The 13,024-nt window shown below is 40.1% G+C and overlaps 1 protein-coding gene across 7 annotated transcripts in view; it reads left to right on the top strand.

The window, feature by feature from the left end:
* The first annotated feature begins 2,198 nt into the window (after positions 1-2,198).
* The window catches only part of SLC45A1 (solute carrier family 45 member 1), a 31,381-nt gene continuing 20,555 nt past the window's right edge, over positions 2,199-13,024 (top strand). For 2 of the 7 annotated variants that reach the window (XM_017831266.1, XM_017831264.1), the window contains exons 1-4: positions 2,199-2,310; positions 7,250-7,352; positions 8,219-8,280; positions 10,640-10,759. The gene's annotated coding sequence lies outside the window, so the exon portion shown is untranslated. Of the gene's footprint in view, positions 2,311-7,249; positions 7,353-8,218; positions 8,281-10,639; positions 10,760-11,618; positions 11,742-13,024 lie in introns of all 7 variants that reach the window. The other 5 variants (XM_017831265.1, XM_017831267.1, XM_017831268.1 and 2 more) reach the window with 5 other exon arrangements.

Consider the following 13,024-nt stretch of genomic DNA (forward strand, 5'->3'; position numbering starts at 1 on the left):
ATCTTGGTTTCCTCATCAGTCAGTGGAGAAAAACAGGTGTTGCTGGGGTATGACCTACCCCATCTAAGGCAGTCTCAACAGTCATCTGGCTACTGAGACCATCAGAAACAATGTGGTCCAAATTTCATCAAAGCAGGAGTTATTCATGCCAGGGCTAAATAATCCATGTTTTCTTTACAGGCTCAAAGCATCTTTGCCATTAGTTGAAAATTACGTTTTGTTTATTTGACCCATGTGTATTTCTTGACAGTAATAGATTGATTACTATTGTGACAGGTTTTCATTGTGTAGTCTGTTGTTTCTTTCCCTGTGTTAATTGAACAGAGAAAGAAAATATGCATAGGTTAAGGAAGATTTTGGCTATTTTTAATGGCGTAGGTGGCTAAGTGTCTGTCTGCGTGCATTCATACTTCATCAACTGAGAACAAAACTGCAGGTTATCTGTTCATAAAAAGTCAAGAATAGCAGTCTCATTCCTGTTAAACAGTTGTTCTTATTTTAACCTTGTGCTGGCAGAGTGCAGTTTCTGAAGGACTCCGAATCTGAGTAGGGTCTTCACCACTTCAAGCAGAGAGTTTTGTGTTACAGGAAACTCTGCATGGCTCTGTCTTTGCTTTAGCTCTCATTTTCAAGTGTGCCAAAAAGGATGGTATTCAAGGGTAGTCTCAAGAGAATAATCTTTCTCAATTAGCCAGGCTTGGTGGACAAATCCTGGCAATATTCCTCTTTCAGGATCTCGATAGAATACTCTGACATCTAATGTTTTTTCTAGAATATGGAATCAGACTGGCAGAATTGCTGGAGTGTTAATTTACTACCTGGTGTCTGTCTCCTGGAGAGAAAGGAAAAAAACTGGAAAGCAGTAGTCTCCCACTGGAATCTTGGCTTGAGGTGAATAGATGAATGACAACATCTTTGTTCTGCAGTAGGGCTTGTCTGACCTTTCTTTCCTGTTGAGTTGTGAAACAACAAAGTAAACATTTAACTGAATGTGGCAGCCTGAGACAATTGGCCCTATTGTAGAAGGAATGCCAGTCCCTTTACTCTGCATAAATTCTCTTTGCTTGCAATGCTAATAGAGCTGCGGTGGAAGAAAGCCAGGCCTTTCATTGGGCAAGATCCAAGTTTAAGCAGAAATACAAGTAGTGTGTGCCTTGGTCAGTGGAAGTGTCCTGGATGCAGCAGGGCTGCCGAGGATCACCCATGGTCAGAGCCCTTTCAAAAATAGCAAAGGAAATCGATTTGCAGTACTGAAATCTTCAAAGTCCTGCCATGAGGGTTGGTGGGCATAGTTGAATATGACATAATATTTTTTACTGATAGAACAATTCCAGAATGGAATTGCTGAGATGTGTTTCTTGTACAAAGAAACTTCAAACTTTTTTCCTTGATCTCATGGCACTGTCATGACTCTTCATTCCAAGCTGAGGTAGATTTCTTAGATCTGTCTCAAGTACAAGAGGTTTAAAGGTGGTATTGTAAAAATAATTTTTTGCTTCTCTAATAAAGAGCTTTGTAGGAGCGACTCCGGGCTTTTTTTTTTTTTTTTTTTGACATACGATAGCATTACTGCTGAACTTTTGGGTTGTCTCCAGCTTCTCCAGAAAAACTACTTGAAAACTGTCAGGATCAAAGATAGAACGTACATACATACATACATACATACATACATACATACATACATATATTTTATATATGTATATATATATGAAAAAACCCCTGACCAACCAAAAAACCCTATAAGCCTTTTCTTGAAGAAGAGTATTTAATTCACTACTTCCAAAGGCACAGTATTGGAAAAATGAAGATGATTTGATACTAGTGCTTCTTACTGTGAGGTAATTATTTTGTCATTTGAAATTTGTAAACAATGTCTGGGTTTCTTCCTGAGGATTTTATCCGGCTCACACTTGTTCTTTGCCTTCATAAGTGACTGTGTAAAACTTCAGGTCTCTGTGGTGTCTGATCACAGCAGAGTATCCCATTAATCTTCTCAAGATTTAAATTCTCATGATTTTCTTTTTCAAGATCCACCTGTCAGACAAGTTTTGTTACTTAAAAAATTTAGCTCTGTACAAGTTTGAAGTGTGTGTAGCTTTTCAAGCGAAGTTGCAGAAACCTTTTGGAATCTCAAAACATGAAGGCAGTACAAGAGACAGATAAAGGTCTTGCCTCCCCATGAACCTTGTACAGAGTTGCTGATACTGGGACAGGGGAAGGGGTTTGGGGTTGCAGAACTGTGTAGAGGTGGGAAGGAAATAAAAGAGAGACTATCCTCTCCTGCACCTCTTCTCCTGGAGAGGACAGAAGGTATGTACAAGCCCAGGTGTTATTCAACTTGTGATGTTTAAGGGTTTTTTTTAATCCCGTCTTTTTCCCAGTGTTCAGCAAGTCAGTCATCTGTATGTATATGCAGCTTCTCACCAGGAACAGCTGCTCTGTGCTGCCCCGAGGACCTCTACTTTGCTTTTTGTGGGACTCTTAAAAAAGCCATTTCTTTGTTCTGTCTCCTGCAGTTCTAAAAAAGAATAGCAATTTAAATATGCTATCGGATGTTTTATGTAAGCCCAAACAATGCCTTATGGACAAGAGTATTGTTCTGAGTATATTTCTTCAGTTAGCTTTACTGTTATGAAATTTTCACAGCAGCTGCAGGCATATAGGCTCAGGATGGAAAGTATCTATTCTACAGGCTGTAACAGGACTTTCAACTGGGACGCAGACTGCCAGTTCCATAACTGTAACTTAGGCTTTAAGGAAAACATTGAGTTTTTGGGAGTGGGCTTTATACTGGTCTTTTACTCTTCAAAGGTGTATAGACATGTCAATGCTACCTGAATTTCCATGAAATGAAATTATGAGATACCAAGGGGGAAAGAAGGGGATGTTAGTTTCAGTTTTCTCTTGTTAACAGGAAAAGGTTTTTACTAGAAATGAGAACTCAATTTGTGTAAGAGAAATTTTTTTTCCCTCAATGAATATTATTCACTTGAATAACAAGTCCTGAGTTCTCAAACCACCTATTTAGCATTTTTATATGTCCTAATATTTGCCTAATAATTAGCGATTAAGGTGTAATACTTAGTTCTATTTAATTTCTGTGCTAAGAGCATTGCTTGGAAAAATAAGGTTAATGACAAAGTAAGATATTTTGAATGTCATAATTTCATGTTTCTTGTTCCTCAAAACTACCTTTTAGAGGGGGTTCGAGCATTTGGTGAGGATAAGTAGCAGCCCATCTATGACAATTTCTAGCAAACTGAGATGTAGTCTCAGATATACTTACTTTCATATACATTTTGGAAGATAGGGAGCTGTTGTGCAAGAACGCTCTGAGTCAAACTTTGTCAGATTTGTCTTTCCACACTTTTTGTCAGCTGGCTTCTCTGAGCAAGTGTGGCAGCTGGTCTGTTATTACACATTAGCTTTTTTAAATATGTAGAAGTAGTATTGTCCCCACCAGAACAACAAAAAATGTTGCTCAGAAAACCAGTAATCAAATATTTAGTTATTTTTGTGTAGGATAAGGAGACTCTTATGAGGATTATATGCTCATTCTTATACAAAGGTGCAGATTTAATCCAATGGTTGATGAAAGATTAAAACCACAAATTCCATTTAATAGTGGATCTCCAGCAATAAGCAGCTATGCCATTTTATGGCTGATGTCCAGCATGAGAGTTAATAGTAAGGACATATTTGTACCTGTTCCACAGTGAAGACTAACTTGAATATTGCCTGTAAGACAGGAATCAAACATTATGTGAGGAACATGGCTAAACATTATAAACAACAGCACTTAGTCTTGGAGTGGATAAATTGTTTTGCAGTAATTTTGCTAATTATTGGTTAATTGGTCTAAAATTTCCCTGTAAAATATTTTATTGTAAATTCCTGATGGTCAGTCCTGGTTCCTCTATGTTACAATATTTGTTTGTTACAAATAATATGTGCATTTGGTTTGAAATAGCATCTGTCCAATACATTTATTTACTGGTTCTTATTGTAAAATGTAACTCCATGATAGTATAGCTTTTGATTTACAGAGTTTATTCATATTTTTGGGACCTGGAAATCTTGAGGGGCTTTTTTGTTGTTGTTGCATAGGTTGTTTTTTTTGTGTCTTCTGTGGGTCTGTCCTTGTCCCCTGTTCCATCCCCCTGAGTATGCTGACACAGTTTCAATAGTTTATCCGTTGGATATTACACAAATGGGGCAGAGGGAGAAGCATTGAAGTGCTTTGTAAATTCTGACTGTAATACAGTAATACAAACTCTACTGATTGGTTTTAGATTGACATAGGGTTTCCAGAGCAAGGCAAAAATATATGTCTTGATTCAATCCAAAGCATCTTCTGAACTGACCTAGGCCAGAGAGACGGGATGTTCCACAGACCAAAAACCATATGATTAAAGAACATGAAAAAACATAAAGTATATTATTAACAAAACACTAGACTGCATTTCGTGTTGGGTTTTCTGGCCTGGTGACCCATGGAGTTGACTCAAAAAGTTAACAGAGAGACAAAGGTCCAGTCTGATCTAACGTAACTAATAATCACAAAAGATTCTCTGAAGCCTTCTTTCCTGTATGGGTAGTCTTAAAAAGCTGTTCAAACTGGTCCTGTATAAATACACCCCAGTGAGACTCTCTGCTCGGGAATGTGTCCTGAGAGAATGTTAAAGCTTCTGCTGAGGAGGGGTTTTATCCTGGTTCACCATTCTGTATGTGTCTAGCAATTAGGCTCCCTGTTAACTCCAGGCTCCTCATGCTATCAACAATATCTTCATTTCTCCCTTGTGTTCTGACTCACATGCCTGTCAGTGCCATCCTGTCTGTCCCACTTTTTGGCCTTTTCCATTTTCAGGATGTGGCTGAATCCTCCACATCCTGATCAGCAGCTGTCTAGGCCATGATCTGTGTGGGCAGACTTTGAGTCACTCTGTTTTGTGGTGAGGGTGGAGGTAGTTGAGGCATGAGGTGAAGGGTGTTTGAAGACTTGTGGAGTGCTTGACTAGCAGCTGACAAGAAATTTTGATCATAAACAGGTAAATAAGAGGGAGTAGTCTTGTCTAGTCAAGTCTTCCCTTACAGAAGATAATTGGGAAAAAAATGAACCTCTTTTGCAGTAGTTGATAGCATTGGGAGATTCTGCTCCTGGGCGTTTGCATGCCTTTGACCCCAGAAAACCTGGAGAGATCCATGAATCTTCACCGTGTAAAAGTTTCTTCAGGAAATTCAATCAAAAAGTGTTGGAAGGGCTGTCTCTTATTCTGTCCACATGCATGCCTTTTCCTGGGAGGCTGGTCTTCTGTCCTCATCCTCTGTCAGCAGAGGGCTTTTACAAAAACTGCTTTCTGCTCTCTGGGCAATGTGTGTGAATCTCAGGAAGGAGAACATCAGGCCCATATTTACTTTTTTACAAATAGACTTATGTATTTGAGATTTTCCATTTCAGGGTTGCACAAATACTACGATTTTTTCCATTGGTATTTAACGCTTTTAGCCAGAGATCTCTAGCTGTTGATTAATTCTTCTTTAGTGTTCCAGGCTCATCATATTAAACATGCACTTTAGCCAAGAGGGAAAGGAGCTGTGGAAGCAGTGGGAGTCAGATCCCTGACAGACAATGCACAGCTTTTCCTGTACTGCCCATAGCATCACTCGGGAACTGTCTCCTCCCTCAAGAGATGCCAGCTGCCTTCCTATCCCATCACCACTGTTAGTCAGCAAATGCACTCTGCTCTTCCAGATCCAAAGTAGAAGATATTGTTAACGTGCTTCCTCTCTCTGCTTTCTTAACTAATTCTTCATTGTTAATGCTGAAACTGAGATTTTCCTGAGGCACTGTGGGCGTGAGGCTGCTTTGAATGCAAGGAGAGGTGCTGTGGAGCAGCACGTATCGGAGCTCCAAGGGGAGCCCTGAGGTGCCTCCCGGGAGCGGGAGTGTGAGTCCCAAGCTGCAGAACCGGGAGGGCTGGGCTGTCAGTGCTGCTCCTGCTTGAGTCACTCTTAGCCAGCAGCAGGTCAGCTGGGGGATGGCTGCAATCTGAAAGGAAAGCTCAGATCTCGCCAGCCAGCACACACGGCTCCAAGAGCAACTATCTAGATTTCATCAGCGTCTTGTATTGTCTCTCTCAGAAATAGTATTCAATTGGAAGTAATTGGTAGTGCTCTGGTTTCCTGTGGCTTTCCACCTATTCATTTGTGTTGGGTCAGCTCAACTGCTTTATAAACATGGACATGTGCTTGAAATCTGATGAGCTTGCAACATGAAAGAAAATTGACAGTGCTTTTAGATCTCAAACACCAGAACTGTGGGGCTTTCTACCAACCTCCGGTTCAGGTTTGCATGTAATAGTGAAATTAAAACTTGGCACTTCTTTCAGGCTCATTTAGAGAAACTGTCCCTAAGTTCTGTAAGAATTAAAGGACTAAATTATCCTTCAGTGCTTGCGTTCTTCAAAAAAAGGCAAATATGTTGGAATCCTGTAGCAGCCAAGAGGTAACAGTGGAGTCAGATGGCCTGGAAATTTTTTCATGTGTCCTCGGTATGAAAATGCCTTGACGTTTCACAACAAAATGGCAAACATAGCTTACCATGACCTGCTTTCTAACCCTGGGACAAGATTAAATTTGAACTAGTGACAGGTATCAGAGTATTTGCTTAAGCAAACACTGTAATAGTTAAGTCTTTTGGCATGTTCAGTCACCCATTTCTACTTGATTTGCATGATAAAATCTCAAGGAATGGAATAGAAACACTTTTAATTCATAAAGTAACAATCATCTAGTTCTTCGAGAATGTTCTGTCTTTATCCTGAAATGTTCTGCTGATTTTTCTGTAAGTTAGATGGAGTAAAAAACGGCAAATTTACCATCTTAACTGTGGTTTTCTGATTGTATCCATATTAGATTAAGCTACAGTTGTGTTTACTTAATCCAAACATTTTTAAATTAAAATTGCTTTGACTTGGAGTTCTATCACTATTATGTCACAATTTTTTATTTACTAGCAGAGAAATTCTAGTCAGAGGCCATAAGTAACATTTTTATTGTGTCTTCATCTCTTCTTGCAAACCCTCCCAATTTCTTAATGACTCTTAAACTAATTCCTGTTTTTTAATAAAGTTTTCCATGGTACACACTTAGAGGTATTTTAGCTATTTCCTGGCTATTGTCTCCAAATATTTGAGAGATTATTTTGTCCCAGTACCCTACTGCACTGATATTGAACTTTATCTTGCAGCTCAGCATCCTCCCAGCTCAGTGTTCATCTGTGAACAGAACTTTGCCACCTTTGACTTAGCTGTTCTGGGCAGTCAGTGGCTGTGGAGGCCTTCAGTGAAAATGTAAGTGCCTGTGGCTTCCTGGAAACCCGAGGAGTTTGTCGAGAGTGTGATGGATGGGCTGCCAGGTGGTGCCTGGGTGGCAGCTGCTTTTGGAATGTCCTCCCTCCTGGTGCAAAAAGAGAGTTCCCTTTCCCACCTTCAGACAGGTGTTGAGCTTTTAGTTCTAGATTGTCCTGTTTGTACTTCTAGAGATCAGCTTTCTCTCTCACCTATGGAACTTGTTTTTCGATGATTTGCAGAAACTGAGTGTTGGCAATCAGATTTTCAGACATCTTGTAGGGCTCTGGGGTACTATTTAAACAACAGTCTGAGTTGTTTGTGTTAAGCTAGGTTATGGTATACATCATCTTGCATTCCAGAGCAGAAATAATGATAAGAAACATCTACTTTTTCTGTATTATTGTTGACAGATTTTACCCTATGAATGTCCTAATGGACAGTCTGATTATTACAGATGTTTTCATAGACTGATGCATTTGTTTTTATACTAATGTACACTTCTGATAGTTTTTGTCTACTGGAAGGTAGGGTTGTTTTGGTTTGTTTTTTTTTTTTCAACGGTTCCTCACCAACTCTTACTTCTGTTATCTGTTTCCGAAGCTGGTTACGTATAGTTGCTACTATTTGTTAGCTCCTTTCTGGTTTTCATTAAACTTGAATTTCCATGATTGTCATTATGACATTTGGGACAAGTGCTTTCTAATTAAATTCAGCTCTTTTGAACTGCCCTGATTTATAGGATCTGACCAAGAAAAGACATATTTTAAATATAATTTGTGATTGCTAGAGATGCACCTTTTCCTGATGCAGATATAGTCAGCAGCTCAAGGTTTGGCCACAAACCTACTTTGTTTCTTGTTTTTCAGGTCAAAGTAACATCCAGTCAGACTTTGCATGGCATGAGGCAGAAACAGGATTTTCTAGCATGGTGAGTACTTGTAGAGTCAACAGGCTGATGATTTCTAATGACCAAGAATTCAGGAGACACTGTGTCCTAAAAAGCAAAAGGGGGTCAATAATCTGCTGAGTAAATTCTGTTTCACCTCTACAAGTTTTATAGGTGGCTTCGGGGAGGAGTTTAGGAAAGGAGCATTGAGGAATGACTTAATTTGAGCTCTCATGATGATTGAAAGGAGTACTACCAGGGGGAAGTTCACAAATGGAGTTTGAAGGAGCTGTTTAAAATTATAATATGGGTAGGGATTTAATGACAGTGTTCATGAGAAGACCTTAAATAGGGATCATGTAGCAGAGGATGTTTTTCCCTTTAGCATTCACTGTCTTTGACTTCAATTGTAAAATCTTTTGTTTTGTTACTTTGCTAGATGTAGACTTTTCAAGCCTCTTTTGGCTTTTTTTTTTGTTCCAGAGCTGAACATAAACCAGAAGTGTCTCTTTTACCAAGTTTTAGTTTGCTGCTTTTCCAGGACATTTTCATTGGATGGTTCCAGGAATAGCTAGAAAAGACCTTGCAAGATCACAGAGTTTCTCTATGTCATCTCCTTGGCCCAAGGCAGGATCTAATAACACTAACATGCTCTCAAGCATCGTGGAAGATGAACTTAAAAATCTCTAGTGATAGAGGCTCTCCTATCTTCCTAAGTATTTTAAATTTTTTTTTAATAGAAATTTTTGCCCCATCTAACTTATAAATGAGAAATAATATAAATAAATAATCTAACAAGATTTCATTAATTGTACAGGAGCACTCAAGATTTGACATGGGCAGCAGAGGGAGATTTTATGAACTTGACTGCTGTAGCTTTATTTTGTGTTCCGGTGCAACTCACCTTATGAAAGAAGGCATGATTAGATTATGTGTAGTTTGCTACAATAATGACCCTCCTCCCCGCTCACCTTTTTGCCTCTTTGATTATCTTTAAGGTTCTGTGCCCTGAAGAATTCTCATTTATTCTTATGTGTTTTCCTGGTCTTTGCTTGTGCTGGTTTCATGAATAAAAATTTATTTCCTGTCTCCAGAGAGGATTGTTAGTAAAACCGGTGTTACAGAAATACAGATGAGAGAGAGAGACAGGAAAGGGACTAAATTAGACCCAGGTAATGCACAGATAAATAATGTGCAGATTAGGATCATATTTCACATCAGGGCATACAGTAATGATTTACCTCAGAAGGCATAATGCCTTAAAAAAACACATGTAGAAAGTGTATTTACTGATATTGTTTAATATTAAGTACCAAAGGAAGCACACTGAATGCCAATTATTTTATCCAAACTCTGAGTATCTGTCCATGTAGTACTTTTTCTTGCAGTGTAGCCTGGAATCAGTGTAATATAGCAATAGGAGTCTGGGAAAGCCACTATTTAGAAAGTGCTTTAAGTCACTTTCAAGCTGTGAGGCAAAGAGGGCAAGTGTCAGTACCTATTCAGAGGAAGAGATAGATGAGTGAGTCAGATTTCCTGGCTGTGGATTGGATCAGTAGTGGTGAATTTTTGGGTGGACAGAAGCGGGCACTCCAATGTAGAGTGCAGGGCAAGAACTGTTCAGAATGGAATTGTTTGTCAAATGCATTTTTTCAGAGCCAGGCCCTTCCTACGCAGTAGCCAATCCATTACAAATACAGATTTCTCTGGTAACTTCATGTTATTTGATTTCTCTGAATGCTGTGATACAATTAATTTCTTGGGATCCAGGTGCCTGCAGTACACTGCTTCTGCAGCAGAAGTAATTACTTTCTCATTAAGCCTAAAAAATTAGTTACAATATCCATCAAAGTGTACCTGCCTACAGGCCATTAATTCATTTTCACTGGAACCAAACCCCTCTGCTACGGTCTGTTGATGCACAAGAATTCCATTCACAGGTCTCCAGTCAGTCCCCCTCTGCTCCAGAATGGTCAGTAAGTGCCACTTTAATGGCTTCCTTTCCACTTGCTTCTTGGCTGAAGGAAAGCAATAATATAATGTTCAGTGATGCAGCAGATGTTTCAAAGTCCTCATCAATGAGGAGACTTGGCTTACTTTGAGGTCTGACCTCCAATTTTGTATACAAAGGTCATGGCTCTTGTTGGAGGGCTCAATCAATAGATCAGTGTATCAGGCTCAATGCAGAAATGCTACCCAAACAGTATACAGGGAACATTTGCATAACTTTGTGTATTTGCTGTAGCAGATAGTTAATCTGGGTAACTTTGCTACCTGTCCCATTTCTCTTGCTCAAGAGCATTAGCAAATGTTTATTTCACAGAATGTTCTGTTCCTCTCCTTTTTTTCTTTTTTTTTTTCCTTTTCTTCTTTTTTTTTTCCCTTTCTCCTCTTTCCTAAGACAATGCAGGTAAAGCTCAGAGCAACTCCAGGTTGGAAACATCATGATGCAAGTTGGATGGATGGGGAAAGAGTAGAAAACAATGGTCTGCCAAACAGGGAAAGAGTCTTTAACTAAAGGGTAAGAAATCAGAAGAGAGAAGATACTTAGAGCACTTTGACTCACCTGAAAACATGCAGCAAATGGAATGCCGAGGTGAATAGGCTATTTAGACCAGTAGAAGTAAAAAGCAGGCTTGTGAATAGCAGCAACCAAGTGTCCACTAATACCCCCTGATGGAAACAGCCCTGCTATCTGGTCTAGTATAGCTGTCTTCCTGTTATTTTAGTAGGAGGCTGGGCTTAGAGGATCTCACTAAAAGATCTCCAAAACCCTCAATACTAGTCCCAGAGGCATTGCTTTCCAGTAGATCAATTCATCAATTTTCTTCAAATGCTATTCACACAATGTATAGGAAGTGTGGCACATGATACAAGTCGTTATTGTTACTCTGTGCACATATGATGCCAAGCAAGTGGTAACTACCAATGCTGGTTAACACTTGAAAGTGACAGAATTCCTGTTGGGAGTGGGAAATGACAGCCTATCAAGTGACTTGTCAGAAACAAACATTTATCTGATAAATGGCTAGTGCTGGAATGCACTGTCAGAGATGGGCATTTAGGAGGGAAACAAAATAAGGATAAGATGCTGAAGCCTGTTATCCCTTGATATGACCACGCTTCAGGAAATTTTGTACTCACCACCCAAGAAATGTTCTCAAATTTAGTTCCCACAGGAGAATTTACTGAGCTATATACGTTTGTCAAGTCAGAATACACTGCCCCTGCTTGTTTCTACGGTCTGTACTCCAGTGCTTTTCAGGGTTGCTTTGGTGTTTTAGGCAGACAGAGGCCCTGGAAGAGACTGCCAAGCTTTGAGAGCAGCCTGGGGTGTCCTTTTTCTGTTTCTTCATATCTGCTCTTTTCCCTGCCTTCAGTGGATGCAAGAGGCAAGGAAGGCTGTCTGGCTTTGGGGCCATCCAGGAATATTACAGCACCTGTCTCTATTTGTTTACACTGCGTGGCTGTAATGCATCCCAACATCTATCTGTCTCCATAAGGTAACTGATTGTTTGGGATGGTATGTAGTAGTCTATACCTTGTTGTTTGATATTTTCAGGTAGAAAGAGGATGACAGCCCCCGCCTCTCCTGTCTGACAGGCACTCTGTATGGATGGAAGAGGCTAAATTAAAAACAGCACAAGTGGACTTTCTGGTTTTTCTTGATAACTGGTATAAAGGAGAGAAGGGAGCAGTCTGTGCACTGCAATTAACATCAAGTGCTATTGCAACTCATCCCGTAATGCAATATAGATACAATCTCAGCAGAAAATTGAATGCTGAGCTGAGCCAGAAACATAGAGCAATGCTGGGTTTTGAAGAAAGTAATTAGCCCCAGGGACCCAGTGGTTTCTCATTTCCCCAGTGGCAAACACAGGGAAGTGGGGCAGTATTTCCAAAGTCAATTTAGACAAGATACAGAGCCTATTTATAAACCACAGTTTTAACGACTGCTTAGCAAGATGCAGGCACACCTCTGGTCTTCCTGGAGTGTCCATCACATGCCAGTGCCAGGCTGCTTTGCTTTTGTGAGCTCTGGGTACCCCATCTCTGTCCAGGCACTGAGCCAGCCCAAACCCCCACCAGTGCAGCTAGTGGAGAACAGCCCAGTGCAGCAATGCTTGGGCATCCTTTGTCAAGGGCGACAGTGTGTGACAGACCTGCCAGGGTCACTGTTCACCATGCTCTGCCTGCAGCCATGTGCTGTGACCTGCCCTCTGCATGGTGCCTCATCCGACCACCTCTTCCTGTCAGCCCTGGGTACAGCAGTGGCCTGGCCCTTCCTTGTGCTGCCCTGCACTTGGCAGTGAATCAAGGTTTTCCAGAACTCATTGATCACATTAGTTCTGCTTTCCTTCTCCAGTAGAAGATCAGAAGTGTATACTGAATCACAGAAATAAGACAACTGGAAGCCAAGAAAATTTTAATCTTACTAAATACAGGACATACTGGATTAAAGCTGCAGCTCACAATTAATACAAGAAGCAAGGAATTGAGCTGTTTAGGTAACATAGAAGGGATTAGAGTAGTCTCTATTTATACTCCGTCTTTAAATGAGAATTTAGTTTAGAGCTAAAATATATGCAGCCTGTGCCTGCTATGGGTGACTGGAAGATCCTGCATCCAGGATTCTTGCTCCTGCTTTCCTTACATACTGCTTATCACCTTTCTGTTGTTTGTGACATCCAGAATAAAATCTTTGGGGCATAATCACATCTTTGACTCTTGTGAAATGTATAGTCAATTTCAGGCATTGCAGTGAAATGAAATAATTTATTTCAGT

This window comes from Lepidothrix coronata, unplaced genomic scaffold, assembly GCF_001604755.1.
Source record: "Lepidothrix coronata isolate B3197 unplaced genomic scaffold, Lepidothrix_coronata-1.0 Scaffold188, whole genome shotgun sequence".
Classification (NCBI taxonomy): Eukaryota; Metazoa; Chordata; class Aves; order Passeriformes; family Pipridae; genus Lepidothrix; species Lepidothrix coronata.